Below are 27,339 nucleotides of genomic sequence, written 5' to 3'. Positions count from 1 at the left end.
TCTCCTCTTTAGGGTGATAATTCTCACTTGATGGGCAGATTCAAAGAGTAGGAGAAAGTTTTTCATCATGACAGAGCTGTGAGCTGTGCACCTAGGAAGTATAGACATTATTATTATAGATCTGTGTACAGCAGCTTTCTTTTCCCTGCTTCCTAAATGAAGAATCTGAGGCAGAGTAATTTGTCCAAGGACATATAACTGGCTGTAGGCAGAGAAGTCAGATTTTCTGCTTGTTATTGAGTACAAGGTGGTGTTTTCTTAAAGGGGGGGGGCAGGGGGGAGGGAGGGAGAGAGGGAGAGAGGGAGGGGGAGAGAGAGAGAGAGACAGAGAGACAGACAGAGAGAGAGAGAGAGAGAGAGAAAAGAAGAGGGTTGAGTGGTCGATCTTGGCCATACCATTGCAAGTATGGAGTTATTCAGAGCATCAGAAATAGCAGATTTTCTAAAATAGGCTCTTTCAAATGGTGGGTGTAGAGAAACTATTTGTAAACATGTAAACCAAATCAAATCAAAGGGGTACTTTTGAGGAATACTAAACAAATATATTAGTCTTCTGAAGGATTTATGGAGTAAAAGGCAGGGAGGAAATGGCTAGATTAGGGCTGTCCAGGGAGCAATTAGCAGCACTTGCAAACTATTAAAGCACTTTGTCCTTAGAAAACAACAGAAATTCAGAGAGAAAGGCTTCTTTTTGCCTTTGAATATGCAGGCTCTCTGATGCCAAAGCAGAAATGTTGCTGTGCAATTTGCAAGAGGTTGTCCTATCATGAATTCATGCTGCAGCTTTTACGTTTCTGTACATTGGTACCTTGGGTTGTGATTTTGTCACTGTCACTAACAAAGCTGCTTCAGACCAAACCAGGTTTTAAGGAGACCTGGAAAGGCTGACAAAAAATGTTGAGGGATGTTATTGGTGGCCCAGTAGGTGGCAGCCTCCCCTCTGAGTTAGTGCCTTGAGAGAGGCTTGGGGATGGATGGGATGGGGGGAGATTCTGGCTTTATTTTTTTATTCAAAATATCTTCCCTTTTTTTGAGGTACACTGGGGAAAACGGCAAGTAAGGAATATATGGCATTAAAACTGTTTTTTCCTCTCCTATTCATATTGGACAATTACATGCTGGCTTCCACATACATTCAGATAAAGTGCTTTCTATTTAAGATTGTATTGTTTTGTGTGATACCTTGCTGAGCAGATGCTGCTTCTTTCTCCCGCTGTTGGATATTCTTATTATTTGCTTTCATTTTGTAAAAAGATCCTGGCTTTCTTTGTTTTTGTTTTTGTTTTTGCGGTACGGGGGCCTCTCACTGTTGTGGCCTCCCCCATTGCGGAGCACAGGCTCTGGACGCGCAGGCTCAGCGGCCATGGCTCACGGGCCCAGCCGCTCCGCGGCATGTGGGATCTTCCCGGACCGGGGCACGAACCCGTGTCCCCTGCATCGGCAGGCGGACCCTCAACCACTGCGCCACCAGGGAAGCCCCCTGGCTTTCTTTGGATAAAAAGGCAAAAGATATACAACAGGCACAAGCATAAAGTTCTTAGTTTTGGGGGAGAAATAAAGTTTTATTGGTGTTCTTTTCCATCTAGGTGAAAGAAAAAATAAGCCACCCTCTCTTCCCTACCAAGCACCTGTGAACACTGACCCATGGTTTGTGGCTCCACTCCTCCCAGAGCCTGGTGTTCTTACATTTCATTCTGATACTCATACTCTCAGTCAACCTGCAGGAGATCACCTGGTCCATCCCCCGTTGTTACAGGGTGAGAGTGGGCTAGTCCATCCCCTGCACCTGTGGTTGTAGGTCTAGCCTTTCTGGCTAATCCACTTGCCTCTATATTTCCTGGATAAGGAAAAGGAAGGGAGATGAGCCAGTGGGGGACAGAGAGCGCTCCTTATTGCCTCCTTATTTTGCACCAGGCACTGTATTAGTTACATATATTCTTTCATGTCATTCTTAGAAAAAGAATGGGGTTTTGGTGATGGGGATGAGATTAATAATGTCACCATTTTAGGGGTGAGAAAATGAAGGCTCAAAGACTTGCCCAAGGTCACTCGGCTGGTAAGAGCCAGGATATGAAACAGAAGCTTTTCATTAGGGGTTATTCAAATTTATTTCTAATATCCCCACCCCATTTAAAAACGTATTGGCATTTACCCTTGGGCTATGTAGAACTAGTGCTCTGTCACCAAAACATACCTATTTGCCTTAGTATGGTTCATGATTTCATCTTCAAATTAAAAACCTTTAAGAACCGAAAATACGCAGTCTTTACTCTCAACTTGAACCTAAGCCACATTTACCCTAGAATTCAGACTTCTGTGGACATCTCTAGAGGACCTGATGGGCTAATCTTTTTTTTTTTTTTTTTGCGGTACGCGGGCCTCTCGCTGTTGTGGCCTCTCCCGTTGCGGAGCACAGGCTCCAGACACGCAGGCTCAGCGGCCATGGCTCACGGGCCCAGCCGCTCCGCGGCATGTGGGATCTTCCCTGATCGGGGCACGAACCTGTGTCCCCTGCATCGGCAGGTGGGCTCTCAACCACTGCACCACCAGGGAAGCCCTGATGGGCTAATCTTTAAGGGGTCGTTTGCATGAGGACGAGGAGTCCAAACTTGGACAAAGACAGGCCTAGAAGGTGGGGGGGAAGGGTCAGCAAGAAGTCTGTTTCTTAGGTTTCCTCCAGCCCAGTCTGGGTGGTAGAAATCAAGGACTGAAAATAAATCTGAGAGTTGTTTGAAAATTCAGTAAGACATAAGGAGCATCATATATTGGGGGCTAATGTTATAAATGAGGTTAGAAAGGAGAAATGTTTCCTCATTTCAGTGTCAAGTCTTATCAGTTTTGACTTGGGCTCTTTGGAGTGTTATGAGCAAAGAAGAGTGAATGGTCTTATCTTGGCGAATGGGCTGCAGCCACAGAAATGTTTCATGATTATTGTTGTGGTGGAACATCAGGGAAGACCCAGTTATCCAAAGAAGAAATTGTGGCTGAATGTTTTGTGTTGGGTTTGGGATTTTAAGGCAGAAGGCTCTGGCATAGTCTCAAATTATACCATGAGGGAAGTCCTAATTTGATCTACTCAAAAGGCAACTCTGGTTCTCACCCATTTAATGGGTCCTTTGAGGTGAGATTCATGAGGAGGTAATGAGCAGACAAGAAATCTTGCTTAATTAGGTCTTTGGTTGATATTAACATGATATTAACGTGATCTTTTTTCCCTTTCATTCCCCCTTCCTGCCATCCAACCCATTTCTGAAGGGCAGAGTAATTAGCAGAAGAAAAGGGACAGACCTTACCCAGGCTTGGTGAAGGGAATATGGGTAATGCTTTTTCAAAAATAACTGTCAGAGGGAAGAGGACATAACTGTTGCTGCCTTCAAGTAGTTGAAGACCTATTTTGTGGAAGAGAGATCAGACATGTTTTGTTTGCCTCCAGAGGTACCACTTGGGTCGCTGGGTAAAAGTGACAGGGAGAAATACTTCAGCTCAGTGTAAGGGAAAACTTACAGTCAGAGCCATGCAGAGATCGGATGGACTGCTTTGGGAGAGTGATTTCTCTGCCACTGGAGATGTCCAAGCAGAGATCAGAAGCCACCTGCTGGGATTATCCTAGAAAGAGGGAAAACGTAGGATTAGAGTAGGTGACCATTAATTTTCTTTGTAACCCTGAGATCTTGAGATTCTATGATTATGTAACAAGACTGCCTGGATTTTACTGAATCAAATGAAAGTAATATTTTTATAGTCAAAAAACCTTTTCCTGTGACTATAAGAAATGGTTTAATTGCCCAAACAAAACAAGAAAGCTCAGGCTTTCTTGACCCTTGAACTAGATACAGGAGGGCCTCGCCCCCGTTTCATCCGTTGAAGATCTTACAAGCCTGCCCAAGATTTCTGCTGCTTCCCAATGCTATTATGATCTTGCTTCTGAAAGCAAGTGTATTGCCTCTGTTTTATTCCTGCATCACCCTGGTGCAAAGTTTAGTTGCTTTACTGATAATCTACTCACAACAAGTATTTAGTGAGTTTTTGTAGCATTTACTCAAGATTTGGAAGTTATACGGTGGGGATCCCCTTGCATAATTCACAGCCTCCCTTCACTTCCTACTTATATTACTCTCTCTCTTTCTTTTCCTTTCTTAGAACAAGGACCTTCATGCAGATCAGTTCTGTGCACACTTAGGCTTTTTAATATCTGTATAAATCAGGATAGGTAAGATAAAGCTTCCATGATAAATCTTATTATAAAATCTTAGAGGCTATCACAACAAAAGTTTATTTCCTATTCGGTGGATGTCCAATATGGGTTACCAAGGAGCTCTACTCCATAATGCCACTCAGGCACCTAGGCTGACAGCTCAACCATTTCAACACATCAGGCACTCCTGTAAGCTTCTACCTCGAAGCAACACACTGTGTTACTTCTCAGAGTCCACTGGCCAGAAATGTCCCACATGGCTGCACTAACTTTAAGGGTCTGGGAAGTACAAGGAACCCTAGAATAGTTAGTGAGCACTACTGTTTCTGCCTCCTATTCAAAGTAGAAAATTTCCCAACCATTATGGCTCTCTCCTCAAAGGGAAGTCTCATACCACTTACTAAAAGAATATTTCCTTCTTCAATTTACATTCCCATTTTCAACTTAATTTTGCCATACTTAAGCAATAACTTCTGAGATAAATCCTTAAATCAGGAAGGTAAGAGCTCTGCCTGACTGAAGTTATATTTATGTTGGTTGCCCAACTTAATGGGCACTGTTTGAAAAGTTTAGATGAAGCCACAGCTGTCCAAATGCAATACATTAGACTAGCTGGGAGTCGCACATTATTTCTGGCTTAGAAAGTAATGGCCTTTATTCTTTTAGTTTTACTATGCCTGTACCTTTTCAGCTAGGACTTTCTTAGCCCAATCTTTAAAAGCATTGGCTTGCATGTCAATATTTCCACTATTCGAGAATAGATTATTTACCTCTAGTTAAAGATGCTTGAGGATTTTTATTATTTCTGACAAAACTGATGGTAGAAGAGAGATGTTCTAATCTAGGTTTTAATTAGTTTCACAAATTTGGTCTATATTTTCAGAAACTGCAGTTTACTCTGAAAAGCTCAGGTTTTCGAGTTTTGCTCTGTACCAGCAGTGTGTTTATGGTTATGGAATGTACCCTGCCTCTCAGTTTTTGATAATTGCTGTTTCTGGTCTATGACGCTAGTCAGAGTATTTTGTCAGTGAGGGTCTTCATTCCTCACTTTTTAAATAGATGGCTTTTAATTTAGGCTGTCCTTCCCTTATGCACATATTTTGTAAACTTTTCTGAAAGATAAACTTGTGTATGGGCAGGGCGCCTCAGGCACTTCCTATAAAGTGGTTAATGTCAACACAAGTGAGAAATATCTTAGGAACATATGCTATCTCAAAACGCCATATTCACGCCAAAAACAAACACACAGTTTACCAAAGCAATCAACCAGATAAAATCAAACAGAGCAAGAACACTCGCCAAATAAAAAATGCGGTGAAAGCATTTTTAGTATAGTTTTAGTCATAAATGTTGACAGTCTCTGACCCTGGCCTCTCTGCCAAGGAGGGCGCTCAGACCCAGAGAGGGAGAGACTCATCCAACATCACAGTGAGAATTCTAAGGGCCAAATGTGAGTTTTGTGTTGACCAACTATGAAAATGTGGTACCTCGCAAAATCACAAGTGTGGAAGGGATGAGAAGGCTGAGAGACAAAGGACCAAGCAGCCTCCTGCCGTGTCTACTCACTCATTCCATCACTTAAAGATGTATGGAATTCCTACTGTGTCAGATGCTGTGCCAGGTGCTGGGGAAAGAACTGAGAACAAGACAAAATCTCAGTCCTCTTTAAAAGACTTGCTCTCTGTTTTTCTAACATTGAGTCAAATTTCATCACTTATTCAGAACCAGGTCTTCAGATCCACAGACATTCCTCTTCACGGATTCCAGGCTCTATAGGCCTAGCTCCTCCAAATATGCTCCCTACTTGTGCCTGAAATGTTTATCAGAATATTGATATTTCTGCATTATTGTACCATACATCTACCTTAAAATTAAGAAAGCTTATCTTAGAAAAATCATTGAAGCTACGAATTAATTTATAAATTATTTTGCATGATGCAAGATTATGCGTGGAAGGCAGAAAGGCTTGGTAGTGTGAGTATAGGCCGAGGAGGGAAAAGGTAGGAGCAGGAGGGTGTAGGGCCCCTACGGCCTGTGCCAAGGTTGGTGAGTGTAGTGAGCTGTACCTGAGAAGAGAAGAGGATCATAAAGGTGAGCTGGGGGACCCAGCAGGAAATGGAACTTCAGTTACATGGTTCAAAAGGCTCTTAATGAAATGACTACTGACAGAGATGGGGATGGGGAAAAGGGAAGCAATAAAGGATGTTGAGGCACCCAGACACTAGCAACAGCAGGAAGTCACTGTCACCTATTATCCCAGGGAGGACGCAGTGTTATAGGAGCCCACTGAAAGTCAGAGACACGAGAGAGAGACCACGGGGCAGGAGCTATGATAGTGGAGGGCACAGTCACTGTCAACTACAGTGACTCAGAGGAGGGAGGAAGATGAGAAGAAATATACAGTTCCCCCTTCTTACACCCTCTAACCTCCTGCAGGAACTGCAAATTGGTCACATCCAACCAGAAGACAACTAGCCAGGGAACCAGAGTGATGCAGTTCAGGGAAGCCAGCTTCCCACAGAAGTGGGTGAGAAGGGGAGACAGGGGATTTGAGATGGGGGGTAAATGAAGAATGACACACAAAGAGGAAAAACAACTTCCAAATGCATGTGAAAGTACAGAATAGAAAAGAACTCCCAATCTACTCATAGCCCAGATTTAATAATTGTTAGTATTTTATATTTGGTGGAATGGAATACAGGCACACTCGTTTTATTGTATTTTGCCTTACTGTGCTTCGTGAATACTGCATTTTTTACAGATTGAAGGTTTGTGGCAACCCGGTGTTAAGCAAGTCTATCGGCACCATTTTTCCAGCAGCATTTGCTCACTTCCTGTTTCTGTGTCACATTTTGGTAATCCTCACAAACTTTTCCATTATTATCACATTTGTTATGGTGATCTCTGATCAGTGACCTTCGATGTTACTATTGCAATTGTTTTGGGGCACCACGAACCACGCCCATGTAAGATGAATTGTGTGTGTTCTCACTGCTCCACCAACCAGCTGTGCCCTTGGCTCTCTCCCTCTCCTCTGGCCTCCTTATTCCCTGAGACACAACAATATTGAAATCAGGCCAAGTAATAATCCTACAGTGGTTTCTAAGTGTTCAAGTGAAAGGAAGAGTTGCACATCTCTCACTTTAAATCAGAAGGTAGAAATGATTAGGCTTAGTGAGAAAGGCATGTCAAAGGCCGAGATAAGCCAAAAGCTAGACCTCTTGTGCCAAACAGCCAAATTCCGAATGCAAAAAAAAAGTTCTAGAAGGAAATTAAAGTGTTACTTCAATGAACACACGAATGATAAGAAAGCAAAACAGCCTTATTGCAAATCTGGAGAAAGTTTGAGTGGTCTGGATAAAAGATAAAACCAGCCACAACGTCCCCTTAAGACAAAGCCTGATGCAGAGCAAGGCCCTAATCTCTTCAATTCTATGAAGGCTGAGAGAGGTGAGGAAGCTGCAGAAGAAAAGTTTGAAGCTAGCAGAGATTCATGAGGTTTAAGGAAAGAAGCCGTCTCCATAACATAAAAGTGCAAGATGAAGCAGCGAGTCCTGATGTAGAAGCTGCAGCAAGTTATCCAGAAGATCTAGCTAAGGGAATTAATGAAGATGGCTACACTGAACAACAGATTTTCGATGTGGACAAAACAGCCTTCTGTTGGAAGAAGATGCCATCTAGGACTTTCATAGCTAGAGAGAAGTCAATGCCTGTCTTCAAAGCTTCAAAGGACAGGCTGGCTCTCTTATTAGGGGCTAATGCCGATGGTAATTTTCAGTCGAAGCCAATGCTCATTTACCATTCTGAAAATCCTAGGGCCCTTAAGAACTATGCTAAATCTACTCTGCTTGTGCTCTATAAAAGGAACAATAAAACCTGGATGACAGCACATCAGTTTACAACATGGTTTACTGAATATTTTAGCTGAAACATCTTCGTATCACAGTGATGGTGTTAGGACCTTATATCTCAGTCTAGTGATGGCCTCCTGACTTTTACCCTTTGAACCATTCCATTGTTTAAAACAACCCAATTCCCTGTATTAAATCTCTTACTGATTGAAAAACTTGCAGCAGTTTCTGTTTGTTGCACCAAATCCCGACCCTTATACGAGGTCAGTTCACTTATGGAACTTAATTCAGTTCTGAAGAAGGATGCGAACTCTTAGAATTTATGTGAAAAGAGACAGAGGTTTGTTGAAACCCAAGAGGCGTTGTTTGATCTTGAAATTTAAAAAAAAAAGGTGATGGGAGAATGAATTTCCAAATGATTAGACCATATTAATAAAATGCTTATAGGGCCCCTCAGAAAAGGTATGTTCTGGAGATAAGAATGGAGCAGTTGCAGAAGGGCAAGAATGGAACCCAGAAGGCTTAGGCTCAAGGAATGTGGTCTGGAGCACATTGGACTGTGTGGGCAGCAGTGAGAGTTGCTAAGTTGTACAGATTCTATGTAACATCACTGAACACGTTACCTTGCCCACCTGAATCAATGATGAAAGTCAGGTGATGAAAGTGTTTGCCTTGCATTGCTAACAGTGTGGACTTGCTAAGGCTGGTTTGACTGAGACACTCAAGGACCTTAAACTCACCCAGAGTAAAATGACCCATATGCTGGCTGGCCCCAAGGGCAGCCTCCATAATTAAACTACATCAAACTGAAGCAGGACTCAGCATTGCCTTAAAATCATCATAAAGAATTTATTTGCACTAAAGCATTTGTGAACAATGAAGGTTTTACTGATGTTTTAACAGGAGAGACTGAAGATGTGATTTACACTGCATATGCTAGAGCATTTCACTAGAAAAAAATTCCCTTTAGACTTCTCTTTTCCTAGGTCTTTCATTTGGCCAGTAGGTATAAAATTGGCTTCTCTCTCACTTACTAGATGCAAGTTATGGTCTTGGCAAGTCTGTCGTAGGTACTGGTAGATAATTTCGGAGGTGGACAGAGGAGGGTTGGAGCAGCTATAACAGCAGTAGTTCCTGACATCAGATTAGGATGAGCTCTCCAATCATCTCCTCTAACTCTTCTTTAATATATGTAAGTAGATTTACAGGGTCATACCAAGACCTTTGTCAGTTTTTCTCTCCAGCTGTAAACTGAGATAATAGCATTTTGGTCTCATCTTCTCTCTGATCTCCATTGTTTTCAGATTATCAGGAAACAATTTCCTGTCTCTTGACAATAAGAAAGTGGATAACTGCAGTTGCCTTTTTGTTTTAAACTACTTCAGTGGTTTTTGTAGGTAAGAAATCATATCGAGGGCTTCCCTGGTGGTGCAGTGGTTGAGAGTCTGCTTGCCGATGCAGGGGACATGGGTTCGTGCCCCGGTCCAGGAAGATCCCACATGCCGCGGAGCGGCTAGGCCCATGAGCCATGGCCGCTGAGCCTGCGCATCCGGAGCCTGTACTCCGCAACGGGAGAGGCCACAACAGTGAGAGGCCCGCGTATCGAAAAAAAAAAGAAAAAAAAGAAATCATATCGAGGCTTCAGCTCCAATAGTCCTGGAGACTCACAGTTCAACCTGTCAGCAGCCACAGGAAATAGCTTCCCCACATAATTGCCACATAAGTGCTTAAATAATATAGTGAAAAGTGTCTGCTAAGAGTGGAATTACATAAGCAATAGAGTATTGAGAGCTCCATTTATAAGTGTCTGCCATGTTTTCACATGTATTTTCTCACTTAATTCACTCAGTACACCTTAGGGTAAGTATTATTAGCCATATTTAACAGTTGAAGAATCTGGGGCTAAGAGAAGTTAATTCATTTATCTGGGCCATAGAGCTAATAAATAGTGAAACAGAGTCAATCACAGGTCGGAGTTGGAAGTGTGTGTGTGTGTGTGTGTGTGTGTGTGTGTGTGTGTGTGTGTGTGTGTGTGTGTGTGTGGTAGGGGGCAGGAAAGAGACAGAGCAATCACAGCCCCCTCCAGCACAGTTTTCAATAATGATCTCTTTTTCCAACAGCCAAAACAGAAGAGAAAATGTTAGTTTTACTCTGCAGTTGAGATTATGATGAAAGGACAGAAGATGGAGCAGGGAAACAATACTATGAAATGTGTAAAGAAAGTAGTCCATTTAAAGTAAATAATCACTTGAGCATAACCTTTAATTATTACAAAATGAGTGTTTGTATAATGAAGACAATTAGGAAACACAAATAAAAATAAGAAAATGGAAACGTGATTGATAGTTGATGCTCTTTATTATGTTTTCAATACTTAACACTATTGACATTTTATTGAACTATGTATTGAATATGAAGCCTGTTGACTAGTCTTGCAATTTTTTCTTTAAGTCTTCCTATTTCATTGCATTCCAATTCTTTATAAATTAACAAAGATAATAACAATGGGGACAAGGGGGGATAATTAGACCTAAGTATTGCGGAGTTTCCTAATGAGTAAACTGAGATGTTATATGTGCCATCTGGCCAGAGAAGGCAATAAATATTGTAAGTAAAAGGAAGAGAGACTAAACGGCATGTGCGAGGTCCTTCGGTCCATAAAGTGGAAGATCAGGAACTTGACCTTGGGTCCTCTGACTCCAGGGTCAGGGCTCTTTTCCCCACTGTGTAGTGTTTTGCTGCTGTTAGTTCTTTAAGTCTATGGCTACAAATGAGTGCTTGGTAATGATGAAAAGTGTTGAAATATGTTTTTGAGGGCGATTGTAAAACTGCCTTCCACACGTTGTAAAGACTGGATATGTTTTTTTGGAGCTGGAGTAGTTCAGGGCACTCTTACGTGTTGGGTTGTGGCAGATAACAGGGGCTGTGGATCACGAGATTTCTCTCCGTCCCTTCTAAATCTTACAATCTGTTAAATGTGACACAAAACTCAACCCAGTAAGAAATCTGTTTCCTCACTGGAGGCTGAACAGATACTGTCTTCCCTTCGGTCCCAGAAAAGAAGCTACACAGCTTTAGGGAGTAGGTAACATTTTACAAGTAAAGATGTAGCTGAAAAGGAACATCTAGCTAAAAGATCAAATGATTTTGATGGTTGTTTCTCTTTAACAAAATTCACAGGGGACTGAGAAGCCACAGAATAAGAGAACTAAAAAAGTGATTCCAATCTAGACTAATGTGGGTTGTTTAGTATTTACTTCTGTTAGTACATTAATCATATCTTACCATGTTTCACGCTAAAGTTATATTTTTAAAAAAGCCCTAATGATAACATTGATGCATTGTCCTTCCTTGTGAGTATAAAGACTTAATTTGATGAATAGAAGTTAAGAAAATGTTTAATCTTCCATTATTGTATAATGATTGAGATTCATCCATCTGCTCTACAATAATAATAATTTATCATGAATGAGAGCAGAGAGCATACTTATAAAACTATGGAGGCATATGACAGAAATTGGCTTTTTCTTCCTAATTCAAAAATGTTGACCTTACCCCTCCCTTTTTTTTAACATCTTTATTGGAGTATAATTGCTTTACAATGTTGTGTTAGTTTCTGCTGTATAACGAAGTGAATCAGTTATATGTATACATATGGGAGGGGGAAGGGTAAGCTGGGACGAAGTGAGAGAGTAGCACTGACATATATACACTACCAAATGTAAAATAGCTAGCTAGTGGGAAGCAGCTGCATCGTATGGGGATATCAGCTCGGTGCTTTGTGACCACCTAGAGGGGTGGGATAGGGAGGGTGGGAAGGAGATGCAAGACCTTACTCCCTATTAACTGACCTATGCTTTTATCTTTAAGATTATTGATTATATTCCAGATTTCCCCCACCTACACCTTTCAATGTTCTCATTAATTCTTCTTGGAGGGACTGGAAAGTAGAAGAGGACAGAGACTTGTAAACATCTCAAGCCCTAAATTTTCTCATTTCTGTCTATTGAGCAGCCCTGTAGCAATTTATCTATTTCCTTTATTTTCCATTTAGTGTCCTTGAACATTTTATAAAGAAAATTTGAATGTTGGTTTTCCTATCCAGCTAACCTTGATATGATATTTTGAATTAGGTGTAAATTTTTTGCATGTGGGGTTGCCTACAGAGAAGATGTGAGTGCGTAGTTGGGGTAAGTCGAGGTAATACACTGGGTTTTCATTATGCAATATATTCTTCAAGTTTTTATTTTAACCTTGAGAGAGCACACAGGAGAGTGAGAAAGTGGACAGTCCTACAGAACTATCTGGGCAACTTTAGCATCTCTACAGAGAGGGAATTCTTTCGTGAGCTTAAGCAGGAACCAAGAGATGGAAAGGCACGATAGAGTTATTAATGGTCTGGGTGGAGGAACAAACAGTCCCTTAGTGAATTTGCTAATGAAATTAGATGGAGAGGTGTCGGGACATACCTGGGGAGAGGAAATACCTAGCAGGAATGAGATCTATTGGCAGAGGAGTGATTCTGTCTAGACACTGATGATTTAATTTAGCTTAGAAATAACTTTCAGTTCTATGAACAAGTGGACTTGAGGTCAGAAAGAATTTATTAGGAAAAAAAAAATGCTTTTCCTGAAATCCAAGCTACTCCAGGATTGGATGATGAAAGCTGTCAATGGTCATAAAGAAGTCTATATGGCAACGTAATTTGAGGAAAAGGCCCGCTGACCTGCTGGCTAAGTTATGAGAGCCATAAAAGAGGGCATGTGTGCCAAAAGTTCAGGGAATTAAAAAAAATCCAAACATGCAAAATGTTCATGTAATTAAAAAAACCCATATTCATACGCCTATCATGGTAATATTTGCTGTATTTGTTTTAGATCTATTTTTTAAGTCACATGTTTTAACAGATGCAGTTAAAACCTCTTTTTGTTCTTTTCTGATGAGGTTCCCCTCTTCAGAGATACCGTTCTTGTAAAATCAGTGTCTATCCTTCCCTTCTGCATTTTTATCCTCTTACTGGGTGTGCACGTACCTGGAGAGAGTCTTAGCTTCCACATAAATAACATCACACTGTACACACACCCTTCAGCGACTTGCTTTTTACATTCAGCATTGTTTCCAACATTTATTCGTGTTGATACATACAGCTCAGTTTATTTAAACTGCCGTATGGTATATTATATGAATATATCATAATTTATTTGTCTGTCTCCCTACTGATAAATTAGGTTGTTTCCAGTATTTGGCTGTTAAAACCAATCTGCAGTGAACATATTTCTGCATGCCTCCTTGGGCATTTATGTGAGATTCTTTCCTAAGTTATATCTGTTAGTAGTGGAATATGTGGATCATAAGTATGTAAATATTTGAGTTTTCGAGATATTGCCAAATTGCTCTCCAAAATGTTTCAGCTGCCTTTTACTCCGAACAGCGGCATATTGTCATTTTGCCACATCTTCCACTTTTTTGTCAATTGATATAGTTCTGTAAGATTTTCAATATCAGAGGAGGCCTGAGTGGCCTCTCAAGGTCCTTTTAGGTCTGAGAATCTATTCCCAACACACAGAATTATATCCCACTGTGTTTCTTAATGAAATTGCTGTTTTACTGGTGACTGACTTAGACTGTAGCCTAGTATTGTGCCCACCTCAGACTTTTGAATGCTGATGTTCCTGAAATTTCTGGTGTTGCAAAAATAAGAAATTATTATTGCCAAATTTTAATGCCAGGTACACTCAGGGATTCATACTACAGTAGATATCAGTAACTCCTGCCGCATGGGCCAAGAAATACATCTGCCATCTAGTTTGTGCAAGACAAAACATGTCTTTTGTGGGACCCCTGGACTGCTGCTAAGGGACTTCGGGGAAGGTAAGGAACCAGCCCCACACTCTTTACTTTCTGGGAGTATAATGGGCTCTGGCAGCCTTCTCTTCCCGTCCTAAATCTAATCATCTTACCCATCTCTCCATGGCAAAGAGGGAATTTCAAGGGCCTCACAGACTTGGAACAGACTGCTAACCTGGCAACATACCACATGAATGCAACAATTTCTTTATTCATTCCTTCCAGGACGGAGAGTAGTGCTCTAAGAAGTGACGTCTTGAAGAAAGATGAGTCTCCGTGAGCCGCAGTAAACTTGAGGAAAGATTGTGAACTTGAGAAAGCAGACCTGAGGTTAAATCAACACATTTATTTTATCAAACAGCTAGAAAAACTGCTGTTTTGCAACTAGAAAAGATCTGGTTTGACTGACTTAATGAATTAGTATCTAGTAACGTATATTTATTGTAATAGAAGACTGCAGTCATATGAAAAATAAAGAAGTAACAAAGCACACAAGAGTTAGGTCAAAATAACCAGAAGAGCTCCCACGGGAGGTTGAGTTATGGAAGCCCAACCCCCTCTGGCTCTTTCCAGGTGATTTAGTGGGAGCAACCTGCCAGGAGAGCTTTCCTTCCTTGTACTTCTCTGGTAAACTCTCGAGCTGAAATAAAAGTTGCTAAATGAAAATGAGTAAAAGAGTGGGGCTGGAGAAACTTAGACGTAGATGAACTATCTTACGGTGATTCGTTGAAAATAGAAACAGAGGGCACATTATCTCCAAGTAGCCTCACTTTTCAACACCTTGCTAGGTAAGCTCAGCTGAGAACTAGGAATGTTTGTTCAGGGTCAGGACAGGCTTTGGAACTTAGAAGGCTCCCTGCTTCAGAACGCGGAGACAAGGTGACCACTGGTCCAGAGCAGTTGTAAGGTGGTGGCTCACGGAGACTCATTTTATGTCTTTTAAGTCTCTCATAAACTTAGAGAGCTTGCTTCCTCTCTCCATCTCACACTCATAGAACTACTTTAAAACTTATGTTTATTTAAATTATAGCCAATATTTAAACAGCATTTTGCATATGCCTGGAGATTTATGTATATGAACTCCTTTAACTCTCACAACAATCACTATGTCTATTTTGCTGATGGGGAAACTGAGGCACAGATCAGTTGAAAAACTAAAGTTCATACAACTAGTCGGCAGCAGACCTGGGATTTGAAACCGGAGCTAAAGTCTGTTCTCAACTACTGCATTATACAGCCCCTCATTTAAAGCATTGTTTACTGCCTTTTCCCAGCTTTTATACAAATAAAAAGCATGCAGATGTGCATCTGCATTTCAACTTAAGTGACCATTCCCACTTGGTTCCATTATCTTTTAACCATTTTAATAAACCAACTCCTCAAACAGAAAAATCAGGTTAAAAAAAGTTTGTCATATCCTGTTTACTTTAACAGACAAAATACAATTTCAGCAATGCTCTTTTGATGTAAACATAAAAACATTGAAAGCGTAAATAAACTATCAGGCCAACCAAATAGTAATTATTTTGACATTAAACAAAATATCCATCTGCTTTCCCAAGTAAATAATCTCTGACAACATCTAAAAGACAACAAGACCACAGAGCATTCAGGGCACTAATGTATGCACTACAAGGGGATAAAAGAAGCAAATGCTGGTGGATCAAAGGGGGCACTGAGCAATGAGTAATGTAACACTCATCTCAAATTAAACAGCCATCTCCATGATGGGATGCAGAGTTGTCGAACCCACTTTCTTTAGCAGCTGGAAGAAGAGAAGCAGTATTTCTGGGAGAAGGAGAATCAGGGAGGAGGAGGGCAGAGATGGCTGGGGCAGAGCAGAGGAAGGGAAATAAAGAAGAGAACAGAGGAGGCCGTCTTTTTGTTCTGGCTCCTACTCTGCGCCGCGGAGTGGGTGAGGATCCACCCATCTCGCATCACTACAGCGTGATGGCACTCGCTATCCTTCACCATAACTTATGGGTGCCTGTGCTCTGGAGCAGTGGCGTCTAAATTTGGGGAGTCTTTGAGAATGCGATGAAAATATTAGAGTGTCTACAGAGAAAGATGCATAACTGTAAATGCAAACGCTTGCACCTAATTTCAGGGACTCAAGGATTCACTGTGGTCCACCCACGTACTCCGAGCCAGCCCTGCTTCACAGATCCCAGGAAAACAACCCCATTTTTAGAAATTGTTCAATCAATCAAATAGTGTTGAAGAAGCACCTAACATGTACTTGGTACTAGGTGGATACAAAAGGAAAGTCAAATGTTATTCTTCCTACTAAGTGCTTATGAGTTTATGACTAATTTCAAGATAAACACACAAAATACATAGAGATTGATGAATCATCATTCTGAAATAATAAGCTTAGTGAACTTTATCTAGCACTGTGGGCAACTATTTTAAATACAGTGTCAGCAGTTCTCAGACTTCAGTGGTGTCAGAATGACATGGGAGCTTATTAAAGCAGTTTCCTGGGCCTGCCTCCCAGAGTTTCTGATTTAGTAGGTCTGGGATGAAGCAGAATTTGCATTTCTAACAACTTCCCAGGTGATGTTCTTATTGTGTGCTACTTCTTATGATGTAGATTCTATTATTATCCCCAATTTACAGATGAGGAAGCCTGAGCCCAGAGAAGTGAAAAAACTTGTTCAAGTTCACACAGCTGATAAGAGGCAGAGATAGAATTGAAATGCAGGAAGTTTGGTTCCAAAGCAGAGATTGGCAAACTGTCTTAAAAGGCCTCATAATAAGGCTTCCAGACTTTATTTGGTCTCTGTCACAATTACTCAACACTGCCACTGTAGCACAAAAGCAGCCATTAGCAATACTTAAATGAATGGCATGGCTGTGTTCCAATAAAATTTTAGTGACAAAAACAGGTGCCTGGCACGTGGGCTATAGCTTGCTGACCACTACCCTTGAGTCTTATGCTGTTTGAGCCTTAAAAGTGAAATGGCAATCTCAAAGGATTGTTTTTTTAAAAAAAGATTGCACATTAAGTGCATAGCACAGTGCCTGACATATAATGAATCAAAACCTGTTTGCCCTCATGATAATTACTGAGAATTCCCAAAGTCACAAGTAAGTGGTTCACTTCTGAAATCTTCAAGCCTGGAAATCTATGGGGTGGCACCCTTGGCCCCTATGAGCCCCCCTCCCCCTCCAGGTTCCAGCACTCACAGGGTGTCTAGATTCTGTTCTAGAATCTGCTGCTGGTCCCCAGAGAGAGAGCACCCCAGTCCAATGGATGCATGAGGACTGCATAACTGTGACACAAATAATGGAGAATGACACAGAATCACAGAGCCACCAACTTTCAGGTCTCGAGTTGGAAGTGGGTTGGAGAAGAACTGGAAGAAAATTCAGGAGAAGGATTGGGATGATAAGGAAAGGCAGGGAATCAGTACCATGAAATGTATTATTGATGTACAAATCACGTTTCTTCTTGTAACAGAATTCTACAAGTACCCAATTCATTTGAGCCACACAGAGTGTCCCCTCTGTCACTTAGAAGTGCTCCTGTGAAGGGCCCCACTCTAAGGAGAGCCCAGGAAACCCCAACGCTCTTGACCGTCTTTATCATCTGATTAGTAGAAGTCAAGTCTCCGTAAGATGCATCAATAGCACAGAAGTATAAAGACCTTGGACATCTATATTCACTCATGACAATCACTGCTAAGCACTTTTATAGCTCTTGTTCCCTTATGCTTTGTTTCGTCATCTATAAAATGGCGATAACAGTACCTACACATGGGACTGTTCCGAGGATATGTGTAAAACACTGAAAACAGTGTCTGACACATAGTAAGTGCTAAACATTATTTTGTTATTGTAATGATTTTATATCATCCTCCTGAAAACCCTGTGGAATAGCAGGGAGGTCAGGTTGTTATTACCTCTATTTCCCAGACAAGGAAACTGAGGTACAGTGATGTCTGATTCCATCCCCAGCTGTGGCAGCTCAGGAAGTAAGAGCTCCTGACTGATGGTTCAGGTCTTTTTTCGTTTCCCTTTCATCTCAAAGTCCTTTAGGAAATTCCTAGTAGTGTCTTCTGGGATCATCTTCCTAACCCAAGTGTTCCCTTTCTTTAAGTGTGAACCTTCTTGTGGTAAAACCCAGCGCCCCAATTCACTATGGATTTGTGAGCAATTGCCAGACTGTTGGGACAGGTGTGAGGAAGCAGGGCTTTGAGCGTGTTTACAAACATCCCTCCCTTGAACTTGGGTAAGTGAATTAAGCTGAACAGAACCTTTCGATTTCTTCCCTGTTTGCTGGGGGCACAGAAAGCAGGCGTTAAGAGTTCACGGACAGAGGGGTACGCGCTTGTGTGATGCCGCCGCCGAGGAGTTTGAGGGCTCCCTCTCCACGTTAACATTAACGCGCTACTCGCACGGCGCTTTCCACTACAGGCACTTTCACATTTATTATCTCATCAATCCTCATTATACCCGGTGAAACTGATGCTCTGCAGATCAGCAGACGGAGGCTGCGAGAGGTTAAGTGACTAGCCCAGGGCTGTTCAGAGGGGAGAGGACTCAAAGCCAGCCTTCTACACCTGCAGTCAGGCAGGGTCTGGGGGGTGGGGGGCCCGGGACCAGAGGGAGAGGTGTCTGAGGTTCTGGGTGGTGTGAAGAAGCAGGAAAGCCAGGGGGCCCAGCCCTGGGGGGAGCAGAGCACAGGAGGACACCTGCCCTTAATGGGGCCTGCTTTGTACTCAGGGCGTGTTGAGACTGCCCTGTGCCCAGTCTGCATCTGGAAGCTTTACGGGGATCAGACCACTGGACCTGACTCTCTTTTCCTTTAAAGAAGGGGTGAGGGGAAAAAGCCAAATGTGGTTGGATTCAAAATATCAGACGGGGCAAAATAGCTCCCTCTTGTGGCTATTTCTAGTAGTGGCAGCAGCTGCAAAATCAGCCCCCAAAAGAGTTTTTGATAGAGATTCCTGCTAGGGAGAAGATCCTAAACATGCAGTGTTCTTCCAGATACCGTTCTTCCCAGGTATGGAAGTTGTCACATCTGTCATCTCTCTATTGATGGACTTGTATCTCACTCACTCACACACCCCCCTATATACCTACTATTTATTTTACTCTCAACTCCATGCCAGAGACTTTGCAATCATTATTTAAGTTTTATTATTGTGGCATTATTAAACCCATTTAACAGCTGGGGAAGCTGAGGTTCAGAGATGTTAAGTAAGTTTATCAAAGTCACACAGCTTGTTAGTGGTAGAGCATGAATTCAAATTCCAGTCGAATCCTAAGCTCTTCCCCATCTACTGCCCATCACAGACAGGATGCTTTATCATTAACATCTGCCAACACAGCTGCTGACCATGACATGCCACTGTCTAGCACAAGGGTTATGCATCAGGGTCACAAAGGACTTTGAAAGTACATATTCCTAGTCACCCACTTCAGAAATATCAGTTCAAAAGCTCTGAGTGTGAGGCCAATGAATCTCTATTTTACAAAATTCTTCCCAGGCAATTCTGACACAGACAGCTCAGTTCAGGTCTATGAACTGGCATCTGTAAACCACTGCTCTGGTGCTTTTAATTTTTCTAGCTCTGTATCATCTGTAACTTCATTTGCTTTTGAGAAAGAACACACTTAAGTAAAGAGACGGGCCCAGGAAGTATGAGGCTGAGCTCCTTGGGTTAGCTCTGCCACACAGGACAGGGAGAGGATGGACTAGTTGGGGACTTTCTCTGGACAAGTTTTTATTGCAGGTTGTGCATATTTTATGCAACACAGTTCAGGTGACTGCGTTGACGGTGTCACCCAAAATTGAGGAGAAAGAAGAGAAAGACTGGAGGCTCAGGCCATAAATGAGGCTGCTTCTCCAAGGAAATACAGAACAGAAAGAGAATAGCTTAGACTGAGCCTACAGGTAGGAACACAGATAGTGAGAAAGTCAGGTTTATTAGTTAGTGTCACTAGCTGCTGTAATAATTAAAACCAAAAACATATAGTGGCTCAAACATAATAGTTTTTCTCATCCAGACAACAAACCAGGACAGATGCTTCAGGTTAATGGCGGCTCTTTTTCCAGAGGTGATTTAAAGACCCAGTCTCCTTCCATCTTGTGGCTCAGTTATCCCCTGGGGCCTCACCATCTAATGCATCCAACAAGTGGAAGGAGACCAAAAGCATGTAGGAGACACACCCACTTCTTGAAAGCCTTAGCCTTCCAGTCATGACCTAGGAGATCTCAATTACATGCCCACCCCTAACAAAAGGGGAACTAGGAAATATCATTTATCTGTGCTCCCAGAAACAAAGAAGAATGTGACAGCTATGTTTAGCCAGTCTCTGCCACATCATGTGAGGGTCCCCTCCCAAAGCCTGTGGTTAGAGAAGGATCCTGTTGATGGCAGGTGAGGCAGAAGAGAGTATCCTGGACAAGGTCGATCAATGCTTTAAACTTAAATCTAGGCCAATCCAACGGAGCAATATGAGACTGGAGATTTGTTGCATCTCAAGGAACTTCTGCCGGAACTCCAGTGGCAGAGGATGGCATAGAAAATGAAGCAGGAAATGGCTAGGGCAGGGCTTTGGCAATGAAACTAGCCAGAGAATGGTGCCCCAGTGTTTAAAGGGCTCATGGAGAACTTGACTGAGATCATTCATTAATTTAACCAATATTTGGGTTCCCCTTCTCTGAGTCTTGTACCAGGTTATGGGAACAATCCAACTCAGATTGGTTACAATAATAAGGAAATTAATTGGTTTACAAAACCGTTATGCATGGTTCTAGTGTGTCGTTCAGGCAAGGGCTGATCTTGAAAGCAAGTAATTGATGTCAGTCAGTAAGATTTCAGTTTCTCCCTCTATCTCCGCTCTGCCTTCCTTTCAATTTGCTAAATAAATACATTTGTTAAAAAGTTTCAACCATATATTTCACACAAAAATGACGCTTAATCCCAAACATATTGGAAGGATAGAATCTCAGAATAAAGAATAATCCTTTGAATTGAATACATCTAACTTTACGAAAGAGTTATTGCATTGTTCTTATCTTTCCCTTAATTTTGCCATGAATCAGTGGATTGTCATCATGGATGAACACCTGTCCATGGCTTGTACACAGCCCTGGGGCAAATGTTGCCCCACACTGAATGTGAGATAGTCTAGTGCCCTCAGTGGGCTCAGGAGGCTCTCAGTAGAAACTTAGGTCTTTTCCTCTATCCTACCAGGGAAAGGCAGATTTGTTTGGACCTTCGCATACATTCTTCAGAAAATACCCTCTACCCCACACCCCACACCTCTGTATATGCAATGTTATGGTACAACCTCCCTGTCTTTTCTGCAATGTCTAAAACCAAGTGATTTATCATTTGTTCTACTCTGAGAAGTGTAACTGTCAAATCCCATTATTGGATTTTTTTACCCAAACACCAGGACCATGTTCTTCTTTGTTCACCAGAATAAATGTTAAAATCTATATTTAGGTCGGAAAAAAATTAATTGTGTGAGTATAGATTTGGGAATACCAGTTTCACATAGATTTATATGAAAAAGTCCAGGGATTTTACTTGATGACATCTCATGTGGTGCAAGGTGTGAAGAGGCTCCTAAGTCAGCCTGAATTAATTGATGGAGCCCAGGACACGATATGTAATCATTTCACCATTCTCTCTACTGGAGAGTCTTGTTCAGTTCTGGGTGATCATTTTAACTGGACCAACAGCAGTGTTTTCTGAAAAGAATGGGTGATGATGGGAAGGGCCCCGCAGCCAGATTGCTAGGTTCAAATATTCGCTCCACTATTCATAGCTCTGTGATGATGGGATATTTACTTCATTTACTTCAACACTGTTCCTCAGTTTTCTCTTCTAGAGCAGGGATATTGATACCCCTATTTCATAGGATTTTTGAGATATTAAATGTGTTAAATATGTAAAATGCCCCAAATAATGTCTCCTTAGGGTTGCTATTATAAAAATAACAATTACTAAAATACAGAAAAATATTAATGGTACATACTTTCAGTATGACTTATCACTGTCCATGTTGACTGATGGGGCGTTTGTCAGGTTCCTCCACTATAGAGTTACTTTTATCCTCTCTTGCCATACTGCCCTCTTTGGAAGGAAGTCATTATGTACAGCCCACATCTAAGATGTGAGCAGTTATGCTTCATCTCTTTGAGGGCTGAGTATCTATATAAATTATTTGTAATACAGAAGATTTTTCTTTCATCTCCCATTTATTTATAACAGTATGGATTTGTGGATATTTATTTTATACTTTGAGTTTTAATCCAATATTTCTTTATTTTGTAGCTCAAATTGTTCCAGCTTTGGTCATCAGCAGCTCTTTCAGTTGGCCACTCTGTCCCTTTGACATATCCCCATCATTGTGGGGTTTTTCCCTACCTGTACCTCCTTACTTTCTGATACTATAAGATGCTCCAGGCTCATCCTGTATATTTCCTGTGCCAGTCCTACTACCGCCCACTTCTCCAAGAAGCCCTGTTTCCTTTTGTTGGAGAATAGTATTAGAAACCAAGATCTCAGTGCTAGGTGTGCTTGTTGTACTTTTTTTTTTTTAATAGATCTTTATTGGAGTATAATTGCTTCACAATACTGTGTTAGCTTCTGTTGTACAACAAAGTGAATCAGCCATATGCATACATATTGCAATGTACTTTTGATTGCAAAGGTTTGGTGGTTTGGTGCATTATGATAATGCATTAGCATTTCAGCTTAGACCACACTCCAGAGCTCCTGATTTAATAGGTGGGGACTGAGAATTTGCATTCCTAACAAGTCTCTGGTGATGCTGATGCTTCCTGTTCAGGAACCGCATTTGGAGAATCATTGCATTATGGGTTAAATGGGCTTTTGAGATCAATCCTGTAATAGTGTATCCCAAGTTTCAAGCTACTGGCATGCACAAGTTGTCTTTTAGAATTTATGCTGCTAGGTGTTAGTTGCTGTAACTGGGTTCACTTATCCTGGATCATTTACCATAGGAAAACATACAGTTAATGTGAGACACGGCCAAAATATTGAAGACAAGTAAAATTAGAGTTTTCAAGCTCATACTTATAAACCAGGAATCCAAACTCTGCCTCAGTTTTTCAACTAGTAAAATGGAGAGTCTGGTAAACTTCTCTAGTGTAGACAAGAGAAAGAAATGGAAGGAGAGATACTGTCTATGGGTTTATTTAGTAGAAGGGGAAATGTGTTCTGTCTCTATTCTCAGGTGTTGGGTTGCAGTCCAACAAAAAATACTCTTTTTTTTCCCAGATACAATTTCTTTTCAGTAGATCTAACCTTACTCCAATGGTCAGTCAGGGATCCGGAGGAAGGTAGAAGAGGATTATTTTTATTATTTATATTTTAAATATATTTTTAGTATCTGTTATTAATTATAAAAGTGGCCATCTTTACATATCTACTGTAGCTGTAGATTCCTAATGATTTTGAAGAAGCTCTGTTAAGATTGCTAGAAACTTTGAATGGTTCTGCATAGGAGAATTCATGAGTGGGAGAATGAAACTAACATTTATTGATGGTTGTTATTACACAGTGTAGGCTAAACTTCTATAACAAATAGACTCCAAAATGCAATGGCTCTAACAAAAGCTCGTCCTTGCTCACACACAGTCTGGTGTGGGTGTTCCAAGGTGCTGAGGTGGCTTGCAGCGCGGGAAGCGATGGGCAGGGGGCACAGAGGGTGGGAGGTTCTGTTTCATGCATTTATTAAGGGACCGGGCTGCCGTGTTCAGTGTGTCTTCAAAGTCTGTTTGACATTGTTCCAGCTCAGGGACCAATTCCTGTGGCAGGGGAATGGGATATTGATTGACGCAGCCAGCCTAGGCCATGCCATTCCTGGGGTGGGAAAGGCTTCTGGGGAGTGCTGGGTAGGCATGAATAATTCTTCCTTCTACCCAAACTTCCCTCCACAGAAAACTTTATAAACTTAGACATTTGTACTTTCATGTAAATTAACACACAGAGATAGTCTCCTAGGATTTTTAAACTTAAATTCCTTGTTCTACCTGTAGGATAAAGGGCTTTATTCACAATGAAGAAGTTCAAGAATTGGCCCCAGCAGATGGGGTCTGGTACTTTAGGTTGAGTTGGGCTGCTGGGGGCTGCTGGGAGCTCCAGGAAAATAACCTGGTGTAGACAGATGGACGTGAGTTTGAATTCTGGCTTAGTAACTTACTAGCCAGACCCTGGGCAAGGTGCTTAAATTCTCTGGGTCTCACCTTCTTTGCGTGTAAAATGCTAAGAATTTCAGCTTCCTTGTGAAGTTTTATAAGGAGTCAGATAAAATATATAAAGTGCCCAGTGAATACTCATTCCCTTTCCTGAAATCACATGTCAAATGTGGCCACCATTCCTCTTACATAGAAGGCTACCTCTGATTACCGAGAATATACATTAATATGTCTTACCTGAGAGCCCCCAGACTGCCTTCTTAGCTTTGAACAATTTATAACAACACTTTAAATGGCTCTCACCCTGATGGAGGTAATCCTTCCAATGTTCTCAAGGGATATGTATAATTTGGATAATGTAGTGGAATTGGGACTTCTTTCCTTTTTTTTTTTTACCATATCTCTGTTTTGTCTTCATTTTCCCCCTTTAGCTAGTAAAAGATCAAAATTAATTAAATCTTTTGATGTATTAGGATAGCTCTTAGAGTAAAAGTGTTAAGATAAAGGCACTGAACTTTTCTACATGATTGTAGCTCTATAACCCGAACACAGATTTAATGCCATGTCTTTTAGCCTCTGGGAGATTAATTACTGTACCAAATGCTACCAGGCTGACTGAGTTTCTTACTTGAAGAGTGGGAACAGTAGTCTGCTATTTTATGGGGTTATATCTGAAATCAGTTGAGCAGGACTCTGACCAGGCATGAGGCCTTAGGGCTGTTCAAACCCTAGGCATTCTCCCCACCCAGACTCTGGTTGGTGCCATGGGTCTGGGCGACAAACCATAGTTAGAAACGGGGAGAGTGGTGATTGCCTCCACTTCCTAGCCTCCAGGAGAAGGATGGAGAGCATGGAGGCTGGTAAGCTTGCTGTCAGGAAGGTGATGTGTTGCTATGCCAGGCTCTCCTGCCATTTCTCTCGCTTTGAACCCAGAGTATCTTAGTTTACTTTGAAGCAGGAGACATGAACTGATAAACACTGGAAACCTTTTAGTCTCACATGATGTGGCTATTTTAACTCACCCCAAAACGCTCCTGTGGGCTTACGAAGCAGCAATTCTGGGTCCCTCTGCTCCCCCAGCAGTGGAGAACCATTTCATAAGGACCTGTCGACTTCTCATCTGATAAACAATGAAACCAAAGGGATGAAAGCTGGATGAGTTTTGAAGCCTTTACGGTCTTTTCCCACCAATTGTTAGCACTCTGCCTGGCTTGCATGTGCTGCATTCTCATATAATGCATTTCATTTCTCTTGACAAACACTGACTGCTTTAAGGACCCTATGCAAAGAAAAAGCTGACGCTCACTCTGTTCAGGACCCATTTTCTGTTTTCATGGCTTGCTGACTTCAAATAAAGATGCAAAATGAGCTTGGAGGGACAATGCACATCAGATTATGTTTCCAGTGAAAGGGCCTTGATGATCACAAACATTTCTAAGCTCCATTTAAGGACCCAGTTATTTACATCAGTAATATCCAACACCATCAAATTTCAGGACAGCAAATGAAGGTGGATGTCCCGTGAAGTTTTTGGGGGTGGGACGTGGCTAACCAGAAATATTCAGCGGCTGTTACAGTAGGTCAGACCTCAGATCTGAACGACTTCAGGTGTCTGCAAATGACCTTTCATTGGCGAGAAGGTGGCTTCGTTAAGCACGTGTTGAGCCCTGTGACCAGAGGCAGATTTACCATGAAGCCGAGTAAAACTTAGCAATGTGGACACATGGTTGTGCTTTTGAAAAATGTGCATAAATAAATTCTGTCTCCCCTCTGTCTTTCTTCCCATTGCACCTGTCCTTGAATTGGGTGGTACTGAGATGGCCATAGGGATTTGGGGTTCTGGCAAAGGGAAGATGAATTGGGGATGCATTTATTTTAGGTTTAGAGGGATAATTTTATGTGGTTTGCAGTCACTACTGTGTTTAGTTATTTTTAAGTCATTCTGATGATGGACTGACTTCTAGGAATACTTCTGCTGCCCACTGGGCTGACACACCCAACTTTGAAATGAATGTGCAGGGCCAGAAGCTGGATCATGATATGAACATACTATAATGCCTGATACAAATACTAGGTGGGTGGTGATGGAGGGGCACCATTAGAAGTGCCTTAAAAAAACCAGATGTGAAAATATTTGAAGGGAGGGGTTGGTTTTCATTAAAGCCTAGTCAAAATAGAAGTTCTCCCTGTCAGGGATATTCCTGATAATGCAATGTACAATTATAAATGCACCATACAATTTCTCTTTTTGTGAGAATTCAAATGTATTAGAATTCCCGAGGGTAGGGCAGAATCTGTAGCAGGACCACCACCAGTGAATTCATCGCGAGGTGAGGTTGCATATACCTTTAAATACTGGTACTTAAAATACTGGTGCAGATAGCTCTACTAAAATCTGGTGGTTCCAGATGAAAAGGAGCACAAAATTGTCAGCGATTCAACAGACAGCCAGAAAAATGAAGAAACAAAACTCTACATGTTCAAGTCAGTGTGTGTTATATATGAGTAATTTGACTTACACTATTATTATACCTCAATACAATGTAGTGGCAATTAAAAAATACATTTTAATTGTTGTGTATGCCTTAAGTGAATATTGCATAATTTTTAGAATATGCAGCCAAAAATGTAGAAAAAGTAGAGGTGTTTCACAAATTTAATTATAAATATGTATGTATTTTTCTGATTTTATGATGTTTGTGGTATTAGTCAGCTTTTAAACACCAAAATTTTTTTTCACTCCAAATAAAAATCCATGTCCATACATAATTTTGTAGAGATAACTTTGTTTTTCTTTCTTGAAGAAGGTACCTCAACTTGTATAAACTTCAGGCTCCATAAAACCTGGATTTGGCCCTGTTTGCAACCTGGGAAGATGTATACTGGCCATAGTTACATGTGGCTTTATAGTATTCTGTATCTTAATCATTGGTTAAAATTTTTTTTTTAAAATGCATTTGACATTCTAAAGAATTGGAATGGAATCAAAGAAAGTTATCTCCTCACCTCCACGTCCCGAACATCTTAAAAAAAAAAATTAACTCCAGAACTCACTTGTTAAATTTTTAGATCCTAAAGCTGCCTTCAGGGGAGAATCTCTTCACATCCCTGAAGCCAGGGAGGGTGGCATTTATCTTGCTCTCTCATAGCCATTCCTAGAAAATTACCTGTTCACCTTCTTGTAAAAGCTCCTCCCCTTTGGAGGTTCCTACTGCCTAGCACTTTCTCTCCATGAGTGAAAATTACTGAGCTCTCCACTT

General features: G+C 41.4%; 1 long non-coding RNA gene across 1 annotated transcript; it reads right to left on the bottom strand.

The window, feature by feature from the left end:
* Positions 1–35: 35 nt before the first annotated feature.
* On the bottom strand, positions 36–25,193 carry LOC132521766 (uncharacterized). The gene is made up of 3 exons (XR_009540957.1): positions 25,102–25,193; positions 3,505–3,606; positions 36–91 (listed from the first exon to the last, which is right to left on the bottom strand). It is a non-coding gene; the product is annotated as an uncharacterized LOC132521766 (long non-coding RNA).
* Positions 25,194–27,339: the final 2,146 nt, after the last annotated feature.

Source organism: Lagenorhynchus albirostris, chromosome 6, assembly GCF_949774975.1.
Source record: "Lagenorhynchus albirostris chromosome 6, mLagAlb1.1, whole genome shotgun sequence".
Classification (NCBI taxonomy): Eukaryota; Metazoa; Chordata; class Mammalia; order Artiodactyla; family Delphinidae; genus Lagenorhynchus; species Lagenorhynchus albirostris.
Note: the sequence above shows the minus strand (reverse complement) of the source record. Positions and strands in the feature narration are given on the sequence as shown.